The sequence below is a fragment of the Crotalus tigris genome, unplaced genomic scaffold, assembly GCF_016545835.1.
Source record: "Crotalus tigris isolate CLP2741 ecotype Arizona unplaced genomic scaffold, ASM1654583v1 scf7180000017592.2434428, whole genome shotgun sequence".
NCBI lineage: Eukaryota > Metazoa > Chordata > Lepidosauria > Squamata > Viperidae > Crotalus > Crotalus tigris.
In genome coordinates, this window is record NW_024096498.1 from 1,459,654 (window position 1) to 1,476,468 (window position 16,815).

A 16,815-nucleotide genomic window follows, 5' to 3' on the forward strand; every position below is an offset into this window, starting at 1 on the left:
AGCCTTAACAAAAGACAAATAATGTCATTTTTGTCCCATTCCCAGACTTGAACTTAATACAGTGGGTAAACTGCTTTTTCTAGCCCCATCACCTTCTCAAAAGGTGATTTAGATTAAAAAGGAAGGAGGAAGAGAGTAGTCTAATATAACCTGATCCAAGTTAAGCCTCTTCAGAAGACACTATACTTCTGCCTTCTGTAAGGCTTTTGGCTCAACCCTTTCTCCCAAAGAAGCATTAAACAGCATCCCAGTTCCAGTTACTCTACTCACACCACCCCAACTAATGAAGAAGCAAGGAAAGCCATGGATTCAAGTCATGTGATAGATCTCATGTTTGTTTATTAAATTTATATCATGCCCAACTTGTGGTTCAGGGCACCTCTGGGCGGCTTACAATGTTATAGGTAGTTCTCGACATATCACCAAAAATGAGCCCAGAATTTTAATCATAAGCTGTGCCAGTCATTAAGCAGTTCACATTTTTTCTGGAAACTAGCATTTACTTCCAGTTTCTGGTAAAAAAAATTCATTATGGAAATTGGATTTGCTTAAAGATCACCAAGGCAATCACCAATTTATGGCAGTGGTCATTAAGTGAATCACCATGGTTGCTAAGCAACCTTGTTGATCTTTAAGCAAATCCAATTTCCATAAAGATTTTTTTTTTACCATAAACTGGAAGTAAATGCTAGTTTCCAGAAAAAATGTTATAATATGACCATGGGATGCTACAAACAGCTTTAAATGGAGGCTGGTCGCCAAGTGCCCCAAATGCAGTCATATGACAGGGGGGCAACCATCAGAACTTCAAATCCAAGTTGTAAATAGCCCTGGAATATCTATTGTAACTGTGAAAGTCATTAAGCAACTGGTCGTAAGTTGAGGACTACCTGTACTTATCTAAACAACAACAATAATAATAATAATAATAATAAAGTTGGAAGGGACCTTGGAGGTCATTGAGTCCAACCCCCTGCTCAGGCAGGAAACCCTACACCATTTCTTAAAAACTTCCAGTGTTGGAGCATTCACCACTTCTGGAGGCAGGTTGTTCCATTGGTTAATTGTTCTAACTGTCAGGAAGTTTCTCCTTAGTTCTAGGTTGCTTCTCTCCTTGGTTAGTTTCCATCCATTGCTTCTTGTCCTGCCTTCAGGCGCTTTGGAGAATAGCTTGACTCCCTCTTCTTTGTGGCAGCCCCTGAGATATTGGAACACTGCTATCATGTCCCCCCCCATCCTTCTCTTATAGGCTGAAATGATTTCCATATCACATTACAAGAATTACCTGAAATATCATTTTATATTGTGCCCATGTAGAATAAGGCCCAGGCAGCTTTATAGACAAAATGTATCCAAAAATGTCACAGTGGCCTGAGGACAGCTTTTTCTGCCCATCCTCCTTCAACAGGGAACAGACCACCTTAAATAGTGCTGCTGGGTGACAACTCACTATTAGAAGGGCAGAGATTTATTGATGCTTTGCCACCCTTTCCACCATGGTATAGTTTCTTAGCTGTGCCAGTCAAATTCACTATTTTTCTTCCTCCAAGAGTGATCAAACTCTCTCTTTTGTTATTTTATCTCCTAGACTCCCTCAATAAACCAAGTGGCAGATAGAGAAAGGCCACTTGAGGGCAATCATGTCAAGTAGCTTTGCCTCTAATTTCAGAGCATAACCATACTCATCATTGTCTAAAGAAGGCCTCCACTATATTCATCCCACAGACTGCATGCAGCCCACCAAGGAGCCATATGCAGCCTGCCAGCAGGTTGTTTTTTTTAAAAAATAATGAGTTTACCACAGCTGTTGCTGAAGGATGCATGGCTGAGTGCCTCCAAGCCTTACTGTTACCACTAGCTCCAGCGATGCTGATGCTCTGCTAGTTGCCAGATTGTTAAAAGTACACCAGGTATTGCTTTGGCCCACAATGATGTTTTACTAATGTGGCCCTTTGCCCTCTACATGTTGTGTAGGCCTGATCTATTTATTTATTTATTTATTTTCAAATATTTATATGCCGCCCAATCCCAAAGGACTCAGGGAGGCGTACAGAGTTAAAACAATCATAAAACAATAAAATAAAATAATACAGTCATACCGCGAGTCCGATCATATCCCGGCCCCCCGGGGACATCAGCCCCAGGCCTGCCGGAACAGGAGAGTTTTAACGGCTTTCTTAAAGGCCGGCAGGGTGGGAGTAGTTCGAACCTCGGGGGGAAGTTAATTCCACCAGGTTCTAAATGTTCTAAAGAAACATTTAAAAAAAAAATAATACACTAAATATAATTTTACAAGCAAACCAAATTATAAAAAATAGATTTCATGTAATAATAAAGCAATTGTACATATATATATAGATATGATGCTAAAATTGTATTCCATATATTTTCTTTGGAATTTAATTTAAATATTTTTTTCCTGTCATTAAACTTTCTGGAGCAGGAGATAAAATTTGGTTTGCATGGGAATTTTACTTTTATGAACCAAAGTTATCTCTTAACCTTTCATGTTTTTGCTAATTTTGCATGTCACCATGGGACACTGCAAATGGTTGTAAGTATGCTGTGTTGTTGAGTACCTGAAATTCAGTCATGCAACCAGAGGAGGCTCAACTGTCATAACTTTGAATTTGACTCATAAGTCACCCTTTTGGGGTCTTTGTAATTTTGAATGTAAGTTGAGGACCACCTGTAGGACTTCGATACCAAGCTACCTGATTTTTTGTAGAGTTATTTCCTCTTGTAGAGTTATTTCCTTTCCTCTGAGCACTGACCAGGAAAAGCCAGGTCTTCAAAACTTTATGGAAGGCTAGATGGGTAGAGGCCTGCTGTACTTTAGGGGGAAGAGTGTTCCACTGGACAGCAGCTGCCACAGGAAAGGTATACTTCCTAGCTCCCGTCAGATATTTAGGGATTAGGAGAGTGCCCACCCTAGCTGATCTGGTAGGGTGGGTAAATATCCTTTAAAAAAGGCAATCCTGCAGATAAGGTTGAATTGGAACCAAAAGGAAACTAGAATTCAGTCCAACTTGTGCAAGGTGTTACATGGGCAAACCTACATACTGTGCGTATTGCTACATTCTGGACCAGTTGAAGTTTCTGGGTGGTCTTCAAGGGCATCCTCAGGTAGAGCACATCTTAGTAATCCAAATAGAAGGTGACCATTTGGTGACCATGAGCAAAGTGTCCTGGTTGAAGAAAGGGCACACTAGAAAAATCTACGCAAACCCTCCCCCCCAGCCACAGCCACAGCTGCCACCTGCTTCTCAAGCAGGAACTGTGATTCCAGGAGGATCTGCAAATTGCATATCAACTCGGTCCAGGGAAATGCCACCCTGTTCAGAATCAGATGAGGTATCATCTGGTTGGGGTGGGGGCAAAACCCCATGGCCACTCTGTCTTGCCAGGGTTGAATCAAAGCCAATTAGTTCCTCCCCATCCAGATCTTTAACCATTCCAGTCACAGCATCGCCTATCTGATAAGGGTGGAGATATATAATCGGGTATCATCAGCATACTAATGATACTGAACCCCATACCAACAGATGATGTCCTCTAGCTGTTTCATGTAGAATTTAAAAGACGAGCTGTGAAAGGTTCATGCTCTGGGGCATACCACATTGCAGAGGCCTAGGGCTAGACCTCTCCTCTCCTGCTAACGCACCCAGAACCAGCCATGGAGGAAGGAGGAGAACCATCGTAACATAATGCCTCTCATTCCCAATCCCTGAAGCTCTTCCAGAAGGGTAGCATTGTCGATGGTATCAAAAACTCCTGAGAAGTCTAGGGGGGCCTGAGTAGTCATATCAACTATAGATGCTGCTGCAGAGTGTAGCATAGAAGGCTATTTTTACTTTCTGTGTAAAAGAATTCAGATTATTTCTTTTCTCTAATTCAATACAGTAATATGAGGAAAAATCTTGCCCAGTCTTTTAACTCAGTGGCCCTCAACCTTTTGGGCACCAGGGATCGGTTCCGTGGAGAGAGGTTTTTCTGCAGACCGGAGGGGGCATGGTTTCATGTGCTACCTGCATCCTGTGGATAGTAGCTTTGTTTCTGTGGCCCAGTTTCTGGCATGCCACGGACTGGTGCTAGTCCACGGATTGGCAGTTGGGGACCCGTTTGAACTAGTCAGTTTTCTCAGAGCTAGAGAGAAAGGCCTTTGCCTAAACTGTAGCACTGAAATGAATTGATATAAGTCAACATCAACAACAGCACCAGACTAGAAACTAGGAGATCATGAGTTCAAGTCCCACCTTAGCCATGAAAGCCAACTGTGTGACTTTAGACCAGTTATTCTCAGTCCAACCCACCTCACAGGGTTGTTCTTGTGGGGACATAGGAGAGGATGGTGTGCCCGATACGTTCACTGCCTTGAGTTATTTGTAAATATAATAAAGGTGGTATGCAAACAAATAAGTCATTTATTACTCTTTAGGAGCAAACAAACTCTGGAATGGAAACAACAATGAGGGAAAACAGATTAAAAGCAAGAAAATCAATCACAGGTGATTTGAGATGGTAAGAGAAATGTGAAATAAACCTGATTATATGTAAGTGGATTAAAGTGCATGTACAGTACTGAAGGAAGCTGAAGATTTTTAGACTACAAGCAGTATTTGCATTCTCTTCCACTCTTTGCACATTGTTGACTGTGGGAGGGGGCCTTATATTGGTAGATATGTATGCATGCAGAAATCTTCCTGACTGGCCCAGAAACCCCTTTACATGCCATCTTATTGTGGCCTACTGGCATTTTGGCTGAGATAGATCAAACTTCTCCAAAACCCTCTGAAGGCTGCTTCAAACCTTATTTTACATAACTACCCCATACTGCATAGGGCCAAGTCGGTGTCACATTAACAATAGGCGATTTTGTCCGTTCTGATCCGGTGTTTTCCCCCTCTGGGATAGCTCTTCCTCATAGTTCCTCAATAGTAACTCAAAGATTAGTATTGCCTCCTTCCTCTTCCTTAACGATACATGTAAATGAACTCAACCCGTTCCTTCCTTTTCCATGCAATTTTTTTCGTGATCTCTTTTCAAGACCCACGACTCCCCCCCCCCACCTAATCTCGCCTTCAGCCCTTTCTCTATTCTCCTGGCACAAAACACTCAACACATACCCTGAGACCCACCACGGTGGTTGGAACTCTCTATCTATCTCACCACCTCTCCCCCCCCGCCGCTTTTCCCCCCCTTTCCTACACACCCTAACATGATCTGCTTTCCTTCACGGCCGCCCTTCAGAGCAGGGTCATTGGCTGTTGCTAGCGGCTCCTCTCTCCGGATTGGCTAAGTCGCGCTACCCCTCGCTTCGCCTTGGTTCTAGACTTGTTGTCTGGCTCCGAGGCTGAAAGTCTGAGGGGGGGGGGGAGAGACTGGCGCTGCTCAGGCGCGGGAGGGGGGAGGAGGAGGAGAGTACCATTCAGTCACGCTTGGCTGTCTGGGCGGCGCTGCGGGGCCTCCGTTACCCCCCCCCCTTCCCCGCTCAGCGGCGGTGGTAATCGTAGTAGTAGCACCGCTCCCGCCGCCCTCGTGGGCCGCGAGCGCCCTCCCTCGCTGTTGCCTGCTTGCTCTCCCGCCGCCGCCCTTCTCTCTGGGGAACGCGGCGGAGACGCTCCTGGCGGGCGCCCACGGAGGGAGCTGCCGAGCGAGAGGGGCGGGAAAGGCTAGAGGAAGGAAGGGGGAAGTGTGGCGAGGAGGAGCCGGGCGTGCGAAGAAGAGAAAGACTGAGGAGCGAGTGGAGGCGAGGGAAGAAAGGAAAGAGGGGGGAAAACTCTACGGAAGCGCCGTTCTTCTTCCCCCACCGCGTGCGGCGGGACTGGGCAGGAGCAACGACGGCGGCGCTAACGGGGGGCTGCGGCAGGCGCTGCTGCTACGGCATCCGGAGCCCGGCCTACGAAGCGGACGCGGAAAAAGCCCGAAGTGGTGGGGGGAGAAAGGGATCGGCCTCCCGCTTCGGAAGAACCAAGCCAGGCTGCTGCGCAGGCACTGCGGCCCCGTTGTTGCTCTTAGCCGCCGCCGCCCCCTCGAGAGGGCAGGAAGTGACTCTAAAGCCGGGACTGGGCGGTGTGTGAGGCACCTGAAACCGCATATTTGTCGGAGCGGAAGGAGGGCGAAGACGCCGAGACCTACCGACACCTTCCCCTCGTTGCAAAAGTGAAAGGGCGGGGAGGGAAAGGGGGGAAAAGACCCCCCCCCACCGCAGTCCCGCTTCTGTGGCCTCCTTTCGTCGCGCTGTCCTCGCCGAGATTGGCCTTTTCCTCGGCTTCTCTCTTCTTTTTAACTCGAGAAAACTTGATTTGGATTTAAACCATCGCAGAGTGGTGAAAGGGCCCGGTGTAGATGGAGGAAATCTGGACAGCCGAAGTGTAAGGTGGGCAAACCATCATAAGTACCAATTTGTACGTGAAGTTGGGTTGTTGAATGTTTCTAGGAAAATTTCTTTGCGCCGGAGGCGGGAGGGAAAAGTACTTTTTCCCGAGATATCCTGATCTGTTCGTTTGCGTAATTGATTTTACACTGGGTTGGGAACGAGCTCCCCTAATTCTGTGAAAAGTTGCAATGTATGTATCTGTCTCGCTACTTGTTCGTGGCCGAAGTGAAGTGAAAGAAAGCCGATTTGGTAGGGGGACGGGACTAAAGCTTCTCAAACAGGAATTTCTTTGTTCCACAGTGGAAGGTACTGTATTGAAATGAAACTGCTTGATTATGCATTCGGTTGAAACTATTTCTGAAATGGTAACTTTTTCCCTTCATGTTTTGATATTATAGTTATAATTCTTTTTCACTTGTAGGCTAGAAAAGTTAGATGTTTGGACAGGGAAGATCGATTTCCTCCTCTATTTGGTAGTTTAGGAGTAAGTTCATATAGCTGGAAAGGCCTGTTGAACTGCTTATGAGAGTTGTAGTTCCTCTTCCAAGGTATTCGATAACTATTTCCAATTCCGATTAAACAGCTTTTTTCGTGTAAATTATTTGAAAACTTTTCAAGAGTCTTATCAAAGTTGTAGTTCGGACACCAAATCTATAATAGTAACTGAAAACAGGAATGGAATTTACCCATATCGTGTTTATTATTCTTTGGACTAGATATTTTAATTTGAGAATAATTAGGTAATCAGGAAACATATATGAAGATAGTTTAAAAAGATTTTTGAAAGTTTTTGTAAAACAAAAATCTTAGATTTTTTTGTATGGAATTAAAATATCCCACCTATAGAATGACTTAATGTTGATTAGGCAAAAACTGATGTTTTAAATAAAGTGAATTGAGCAAAATTGTAAACTATGTAACTCATAACTATAACTAAAGTATGTTTTGTCTAAAACACATGTTTTTATTTCTCTAGTCTAGTGGCTCCCAACCTTTTCTATACCTGGCACCCCAAGAACACTTCTGATATATTCTTGCACCCCTTACAAAAGTTCAAATTATGCATATACACTATAATTTTGAAAAGCCAAGTTTTCACACCCCCTGGAATATGTCTCTCACCCCTCACCTTTGGAAACCCCTGCTCTAGTCTATATGGATGGAAAAGTAAATCTTTGCTCACTCCAGTTAGCTTTGTCAGAATAAAATATATAAGCCCTTTTACATCCAGATAGCATGAGCTGAGCAAAGATTACTTTGTCATCCAACAATATTCAATAAAATAGATGGCAATGAAATTTAACTTCCTTATATGGCTTAGTCATGAACTTGAAATAGAGTACAGTACCTGTAATCCTTTTACAGAAAAGGGTCATTTTAAAAGCAGTATTAATTCCTAGCCTTGGCTTTAAATGCTGAAGAGACAAAAATGTATAACTATGAAAGTTACAGCTGTAAAACTTAACATTTGTATTTTGAACTGTGGGAATCTTTTCAACTGGAAACCTACAAAACATTACCCATTGTTTTGAAAATTTGTCTTGATGCTGTTTTTGGCTAATTTTGATGTCATAAAAGTCCATTAGTTTAGTGTAAAATGATTTATTGGGATTATTACTCCTGGCAGATAGTTTATGGTAGTAAATTATCTAACCTATTAATTTCTTCAGTTGACTTGTGTATTAAGTTTAATTGAACTTTTCAGAAGACTGCATTGGTGCTCAAATCCCTTTATTAATGTACAAAACCTTTATTTTCGATCAGGAAAATGATAATATATACAGCATATTGTAGAAGTCTCAAGAATAATCTACAGTTTTAACTTTTGAGTAAATAATTTTGTTCTGTCCTAAAACATTTTGGTGACTACAAGCTTGCTTCTCAGTTTATATTTTGCAAGTGTATTATAGATTAGACAGTTCTAACCTTTTAGATAATATATTTATTAATGTGTATAGTTTTGTAAGACTATATGCCCCTGTATCAGCCTAAGTAGTAACTAGATAAACTGAAGTGAATATACCTTTTTGCAGACACTTCATTAATCAATTGAATGCAGAGTCTTTGTTAATTCAGATACATTCCTTTCTGTTCCCCTGCAAAAAAGAAAAAAGAAAAAAAAACTAGCAAAAAGAGTGTAATCTATGCAATTGCTGTTCATAATGTGAATGGGCACAACATATCTGGAAAATACTACATTAGGGAAACTCAGCAGCATCAGAATATTGAAGAAATTGTCACTTTTTCCTATGTTTCAGTTTAAAGAAGTGGTATTAAGAGTTTATCCTCAATGCCCCTGGAAATAAGTAAAATAACTTAAACATGTGGATCCAGGCCTTTCATTGGATAATGCCCAGAGGGCCTATGAAGTCTATGTGCTCCTGCCTACTGTTGTAATGTTTTCCTGGTAATTCATTCCTGTCAAGGCAAGTCTTTCTGCACCTTGCCAGCTGCATCTTTGAAAGAAAAGTAAATAAATATAAAATGTATTAAGTAGTGGAAGTATAATTAAAAATATATGAATTATTATGAATAGAAATAAATTGTGAGTATAATTCAACCTTTCTTTAAAGAGATTGGTAAAAAGTATCTGAGATCTACAGGTCTGCATGTCCTGTCAATGTTGAAGTATTATTGTTTCAGTTGCCCATAAGGAACATTCAGTAAATTGGGATTTGACTCTATTTCTACAGCTGCTACCAAAGTATTTTGGTTCAGCCCTGCAAAGGCTTGTCCTATGTTATGTATTTTTTCAGATATATCCTTTGTAACAGTAACAATGTTATGCTTACAGCAAACTTAGTTGCCATATAAAGTGTGGATCGTCTCTGAGCTTTAGAATGTTTAATTGAATCAGTAACCGCTGATATGCAATTTTGATGAAGTGCTTTTGAAGTCTGTCATACATTAATTGACTATGATCTTGGGTAATGTACTCCACCTCTGTTTCAGTTTCTATTTTATTTCCTGAGTTTGTTCATGTTAAGTCTTAGAATTTTCTCAGTGTGAAATACCAGGTGATCATAAATTTGCTTAAAGATAGAAGACATTATTTTATTTTTATGTTTTGGTGTGTCATTTTTTAATGCCAAGTAAATGTTGAATTAAAAATGGATTGGAAACAAATTTGTTCTTAGGCAAATATAAATTCTTGTTTCATTCATGTGAGAGATTTATATAGGTAATCCTTGAGTTATGAATGTAAGGGAGCTTGCCCATTCCATTCATTACTTGAGGATTTGTACGAGTGAATACTTTGAACGTGATCACTCCCTGCTTTCGCCCATATATTTGCTAATCGAATTCATGGTTCGTTAAGTACACGTGAGGTATCCCAGGGTGGGGAAGGCCATGGCGGGCCTAGTGATGGAACAGGCCACCTACTTCAGACCAACCAAGACCTCCCCCGACACACTGAGATACTTCTTGTTCCCCATAATTGCTTCCCCCCATCCTGCCACTTGCAAAGACCTAGCGAATTGTCTCCTCTCCAGCTGTCTTCACTCCAGCCTCTCTGCCGCACAAGATCACGGTTTGCAAGCTGAGGGAAGGCTTTGGGTCAGCGAAATCACTGCCTCAAAGTGCCTGGCTGAGACTGGAAGCTCCTGGGGGGGGGGGCGTGACATTGTGTGACTTCAGGCTTCCAGTCTCCACACAAAATGTGCTTGAGGAAAAGTCTTTTCCGATGAAAATGGAGGCCAAGAGCAATGCATGCATCAATGGAGGAAAAGGCTTCAATGTTTCAGGCTCTTCCTCCATTTGCAAAGCCTTTTGCCACATATCTCGTCCAAACCTCTGTTCGCAGAGAATAGAGGCCTAAAGTACAGTGAGATCACAAGAGATCAGTAGCTTGAGATCTTAACGCTACTGATCTCCTGTGATCTTGCAGTACTTTAGGTCTCCATTCTCTACGAACACACCGAAGGCCTAAAGCAGTGAAACAGGTCAAGAAATAAAGGCTCTCTAGATCTTTGCAAAGTTAGTATCCACAGGCCTAGTGCCTATGGAAACCAGGCGGATGGGGGGAATAGCCAGGGTGAAAATTGCAGTGCCTATGTGGTCATTCGTAAGGGTGAACGACTGCCGTGGTACTACAATATTCATAATTTTAGGACTTATTCGTTAACACTAGAGGGTGCTTATTGTGTAACTTCGAATGTTTGCTAAGGGAACGTTCATAAGTTGGGGATTACCTGTATAGCACAGACTTCCATTAGAACAAAAGGGAGGCAGTTTATGCTGGTTTCCCTATTTATATAAGTAGTCCAATCATACCATCTCCCATCTAAAATAGAGGGGTTTTTTTGACAATGAAAGCTGCAACGGGAAGGAGAAGGCACATTCTGTAAGTCATCTGAGTTCATATTAAGTATGAACTCAGTCTGTTAAAATAATCAGGACTTTTAAATTATAGTGCCACTGAGTTTTGCTATATTTATATTTTGCTGCTGAGACTCTTAATAGTGAGGGAGGAAAAGGGCAATTTATGGCCAGAAATGATCTGTGTGATTTTCAGTGACTTCCTCTTTTAATTTTCTTATAAATGTGTAGCAATACCACTTAGACTTATATACCACTTCTTGGTGCTTTACAGCCCTCTCTAAGCGGTTTACAGAGTCAGCATATTGCCCCAACAATCTGGGTCCTCATTTTATCAACCTCGGAAGAATGGAAGGCTGGGGCTACCTTGAGCTAGTGAATCTAGTTATCATTGTTTCAAATATCCCAAAAGGATTTAATTAGTGGAATACAAATAATATTCTTAGAAGGTAAGATTTTAAAATCTAACAGCCATGAAGAAGCATATTTGGTTTCAGGGTAAATTGAGATGGTAAAATGGAATTAGTCCATGCCCACATAGATACTGGCCTTACCACTAAGCAAGGTTATATAGCACTAATAATTTTTGTTGTCTTCTATGGAATGCTGTGATCATTTGTTCTATTAAGAAATAATCAAATTTTCAATAATGTTTGTATAATAGATGAATTGAACATTAGTATTAGATGTTTCCATTCAGAATTTTCAAACTGAAAGATTCTAAAGAGGGATTCTTGATGCTCTATGAACTTGGTTGCTTTTATCCAGGCATTTTATTATACAAGTACTGTTCTCCATTCTTAAATATTTCTATTGGTATTCACATATCAATATAGTTCAAAAGCTCTCATATCTGTTATCTTTAACTGGGCAAAATTGTGCACCACAGAGGAAAATGTTGTCAACTGAAGTACCTCAAATGGCTAACTTAGAGAATGCTAAAAATCCATTACTCATCAGGGAATAATATTTGGGAAAGTTATGGCTGCTTCAGCACCACTACTATGTTGCTGCAGCCATGTGATCCTCATTTTCAACGTTCCTTTGGGTCACTTTTGCAATCCCTTGCTCCTCCTGTGCCCAGCACAGCCACCTGTCTGCTAGGAAGGGAAGTAAGGAAGCAAACCAGGAAGGAAGAGAATGAGGGAGGGAAGGGAAAGGAAAGGAAGGGAAAGAAAGGTAAGAAGGAAGGAAAGAAAGGAGTGAGGGGGCAGGGAGGGAAAGAGGGTAGGGAAGAAAGAAGGGGGAAGGAATGAACGAACGGAGGGAGGAGGGAAAAAGAAGGAAGAAAGAAAAGAAGAAATAATGGGGATTGGAGGGAGGGAGGGAGGAAGGAAGGAAGGAAGAAGGGAAAGGACGAAGGAGGAAGATTTCCAATTCTTAGTGCTAGTTTCCCACAAAGAAATTCAGTGGGAACCTGACAGGATATTTGAAGTTGCTCCTGCTCCCAGTGATTTTTTGCCCATCTATGCTCATTCTGTTCCTCTGTTAAGGTAAAGAAATGTCTTAGGAACTTTGCAATTCAACCCTCAGCTTACATATATTTTCTTCTATTGGATATCTACTCAGACAAACTTATTAGGATACCTAAAGCTGTTATGTGGATTGGAACTGTTTGTCTTTAAACATAGTTTATTAAATATGAGCAAGTCATGTTACACATACTTTCCTGGATACTGAAGCAGGGAAGAATAGAAGTTATAGAGTTAAAGCTTCGGAAAAACTAATCCCCAAAGTGATAAGTAAGAAAAATTTTGTATATTGCAAGTGAAAGCTAATTTGTATTTAATGTTAATAATTCAGCATTGCACAATTCACTAATAATATGTTATGTTATTTGCCTCTTAGAACTTGAGAAGTTTCAATTGTACTAGAAACAAGTTCCCAAATGATTTTCCAATTTACTGGAATTCACTGCTTGAAAAATATCAGCTTTACTATTTTGCATCAATTTTCTGTTGGGTGAAGTACTTTATAAATGAGAGATTTATGAAAATAAAATAAACTTTATTTGTAACTTTAATTTTAATTATTCATTTTAGTAGATATTTAAAACCCAACCAAGAGAAAAGCAGCAAAAGAATTAGAAAAATAAAATTTTAAAATAAAAATCTATAAGCTGTATACAACCGAATAAAAATTTAAAAGTAATGTTAGATTAGTGCTCAATATTAATGATTCTTGCATCAGAACCATTAATCAAGTCAAGATTCTTTAATTAAAAGTTAAGTATAATATGACATGTAAATCTGAATGAAAAATTAATAGAAGTTTCTACTTTATTTAAAATATTACCTTGATGTAACAGTGAATATGTTAAAGTTTTAAGTTAAGAGAAACAGAAACTTCAAATGTGGCACTAATTCACATATAGAATTACAGTCCACAGATAGTTTTTTAAGTTGAAATAAATTCTCTATCAGAGTTGATTTTCAGATAGGTTTTCATTTTCCATGTAAGTTGCTCTCCTATGAAAAAAGAATCTCTTACGTATATTAAGCTTGGTTTGTATAGCTAATTGTTTTACCTGGCTAACAATTTTTCAACAGGACAGAGACATGAAAAAATAATGAACATAATACTGGCTCTATGAACTTTTATATGTTTTGTGGAATAAATTATATCTGGCATACAGTATCTGTCATTCTGAATCCCTGTGTAGGATTGAGTAGAACTTTAAATGTAGGTTTGATAGTCAGAATAGATAATAAATCTGTGCAATTAATTCAGTGAGGTACTTTATTCACAAATGTAACCTCTCTCTGGATCTGCTCTTTAAAGGCTTCAATGCCTCCCCTTATGAGCACATATGGATATAAGCAGAGCAGCAAGAATAGGTAGTTATTTTTATAGGTAATTATTTTTTTCCATTCACTTTTGTTCTCCAAAATAATTTTAGAAAGTGCTTTTCTTCTTCAACATAGATAGTAGTACTTCTAAATTATGTGTTAGCGTAAACTTTAGAAAATTTAGCAACAAATGAATTTTACTATAATGTCTATTTTTTAAGTAGTACAGCTTCATCTTGCATGAATTTGGGTGCATTCTCTTTTGATTGGTCCAGGAAATCTAATAGTAGTAGTACTGTACTATTAGTAGTTTTAGCTGTGATTATGGTTTAATAATGCAATAAGCCACTCTGTGCACTTGATAAAATGAACTGCAAGTCACAGTTTACACCTTTTATAAAATTTGTTAGTCAGAAAAGGCAGTGGAGACTTACATTGTTCTCCCATTCACAGTAAGATATATAAACTTCAGGACAAAGGGATTCATCCAGAGAAATGGCAGTGCCTATTATGGCCTTTTCTTTCGAACTGATTTTGCAGCAATAAAGACACTGACAAACTTAGGCAGAATAAACCTCCCAAATATGATTTTTTTTTAAAAAAACAAAACCATCAGGGGGCAAATTCTCTTTCCTCCCACATACTCAAATTCTGCTCTGAAAATTCATTCCAGATCTACAAAATATATTGAAAGAAGACGTTCTATGGTATTTGCATTTTATTCAGTTTCACTTTTACTTTTTAAAATATGTCAAAACATTAAAACAAAAACATGTTTTTCATATTGAATAGAATGATTATCTGATTGTCAGAGTTATATAATTTTAATTACATTAAATATGTAAAGGAATGATTTCATAAATACCAGCTAAATTTATGAATTTTAAGATTCCTTTTGAATATTTTGTTTAGCAGAGCAATACTGTATGTTGAATACTTCCTCTTTTATTACCTGGATATCTTATAATCTGTGATAGGCCATGTAGTTCCTTCCTCTTTCCTTCTACTTGTTCTAGTCCTCCAATTTATGTACACTGAAAATTTCATACAGACTTTCCAGATTTCATCAGGTCTAGTTATATAGTTTCTTTGCGGACTCCTTTTGTCTCATGTTATCTATCAGTGCAGTGCATTAAAACATTTATTGGGTGCATTTTTTCTTTTTTGTGAATTTAAGCAGAACAAGTTGCCAAAGATTAAGCAAGGCCTATGTCAGCAATGCATGAATGGTATTTAAGGCTGGTCCTTGAAGTTGTGGCCATTGCTGCACCCTTCCAGTCATGTCATCAAAATTCAGGCATCGGGCAGACTACCTGCACTTACGACCACAGTAGTGCTTCTGATCTTCTCTCCCCCATATTATCTTCTATCTCTGCCCTTTTGGCTCTCCTCCACTCCATGATACCCCTAATGCTCCCTGCTGCCTCCAGCTGATCTTACATACTAAGGTAAAAGTCCCAAACTTTTAAATGGTCAGGAGTGCAGCATATTCATAAGCCTGAGGATTGTAAGACTGAAACCCTATTTTAAATTATATAGAAGTCTAAAGTAAGAAGTGAAGGTAATAGTCACATGATATGTCATTAAACATAAATCACAGAGTTCCTTGTAAAATAATGCTGTTAAACTGAGCCACTTAGTTGGTGGTGTTTTTTTAAATTAATCAGACCACTAATTTGGGAATTATTTTGGGTTCATATTCATAGATTGATATAATTAGTAAATGTGTCTCAAAGCAACAGATACTGCTTGTTTTCACAATTTTTCTCCAGAAGAAAGACTTTGACCAGGGGGAAGCCACCTGATCCTCCTCAACTGCTTTCTCCGTTTCTTTCTTCATTGGGCAGCCCCAGCCTCCTAACCTGTCTTTTTTTTTTTTGGCTAGACCTCTCCTCACTGCCGTCAAAGAACCAGATACTGCTTTAGACGTACTGACTGCCACAGACCATAACAGCAGGCTGGTGTTCTCAGCAACGTTGAGCTGACCATGCAATAACTTGAGCGCAACTGACAAGACCCTGTTGTTGCTGGAAAGCTGATTAGGTCAGGGCAAGAAACTATGTCTTGATTTTTCACTGTTTGAGCATTTCCTCTGGCCCTGCTTGTTCTTAATTGTGAACTGAGCTCCGTAGCATTGCTGGGCAGTTTTGAGCTGTGTGTTTGAGATTCTGTACTAAGTTATCTTTATTATGAAACAATATGCTAACAAAAAGATTTTTCTTTAATATATCATGAAATATTTTTCTAGCATAACTAAAGGATTTATTAATTTCTTCCCAGTGACAGAGGTGCTTAGATCTAATACAACCCAGTGGCAGCACTTTAAGTACTTAATGTAAGTGCTTTGGTGTTGCCTTGGGTGCCAGATTTCATATCTGGCCTAATTCTCTGAGTTGGCTTTCTGTTGTATGGCCTGAGGGCAGGGAGAAGCTGTTTTATTATAAGGCCAATTTTTGTTATTGTCTGACCCTGTTCATCGTGTCTCATTTATATTAGCCAGAAAAGATTGATTGAATCAGGTGCAGTGATGAATGCACTATTGCATAAGATGGTACTAAAGACTCCCCCCAAAAGACGGGGCTCTTCCAGGCTAAACGTACTGTTAAGGTGACCCAACTTTTTTACAATGAAAAGGAGGACATAAATAAATTGAAGAAAAAAAATGTTGTACATAAAAGAAACATTTTATTCATTGCAACAATAATACAGATTACACTATAATATGATAAATGCAGAGTGGGCCCCACGGCTCCCAAAGCACCAGTTGCACCGGCTCCGGCCCTGGGGGGGCAGCCCGCCGTCAACATACCCCGCCTGCAGCCGCCCTGCCAGCACCACCACCCACCCTGTGCAGTCTTGTGTAGAGCCAGCACCACCGCCCACCCTGTGCAGTCTTGTGTAGAGCAGGCCCTGCAGCTCCCACAGCACGGGGACAGCCGGCCTCCACCGCCCCTCACACCCCCGCCCGCAGCAGCCCCATCACCTCTGTCTCTTGCGCCCGCAGCCATTATTGCCCTAGCAGGGCCGAAGATCAAGAGAAACTTACCGTGGCGTCGCTGCTCCAGTCTCCTCCAGGTATCTTCGGGACTAACTAGGAGATGATGTAGTTGGGTAACAGGGAGGGGTGCAAAGTTCCTGTAAATTCATCTTCACTGCAGATAACTTGCATGTGCAAAGTTTGCCGGCCGCACTCAGCAGCAATTTGGCGCGCTCAGCAGCAATTCCTATTGGCTTTCGAAAGCCAATAGGGGGAGTAGCACAGCTCATGCAAAAGTTTGAAAAAAACCCCCATAAAAATAGGTGCCGGAACACCATTCTGAGCATTCT

At 40.4% G+C, this 16,815-nt stretch overlaps 1 protein-coding gene across 4 annotated transcripts in view; it reads left to right on the top strand.

Annotated features, from left to right (window-relative positions):
• Positions 1–5,446: 5,446 nt before the first annotated feature.
• Positions 5,447–16,815, top strand: part of ERBIN (erbb2 interacting protein) — a 95,841-nt gene continuing 84,472 nt past the window's right edge. For 2 of the 4 annotated variants that reach the window (XM_039365130.1, XM_039365121.1), the window contains exon 1: positions 5,447–6,379. The gene's annotated coding sequence lies outside the window, so the exon portion shown is untranslated. Of the gene's footprint in view, positions 6,380–15,373; positions 15,532–16,815 lie in introns of all 4 variants that reach the window. The other 2 variants (XM_039365112.1, XM_039365102.1) reach the window with 2 other exon arrangements.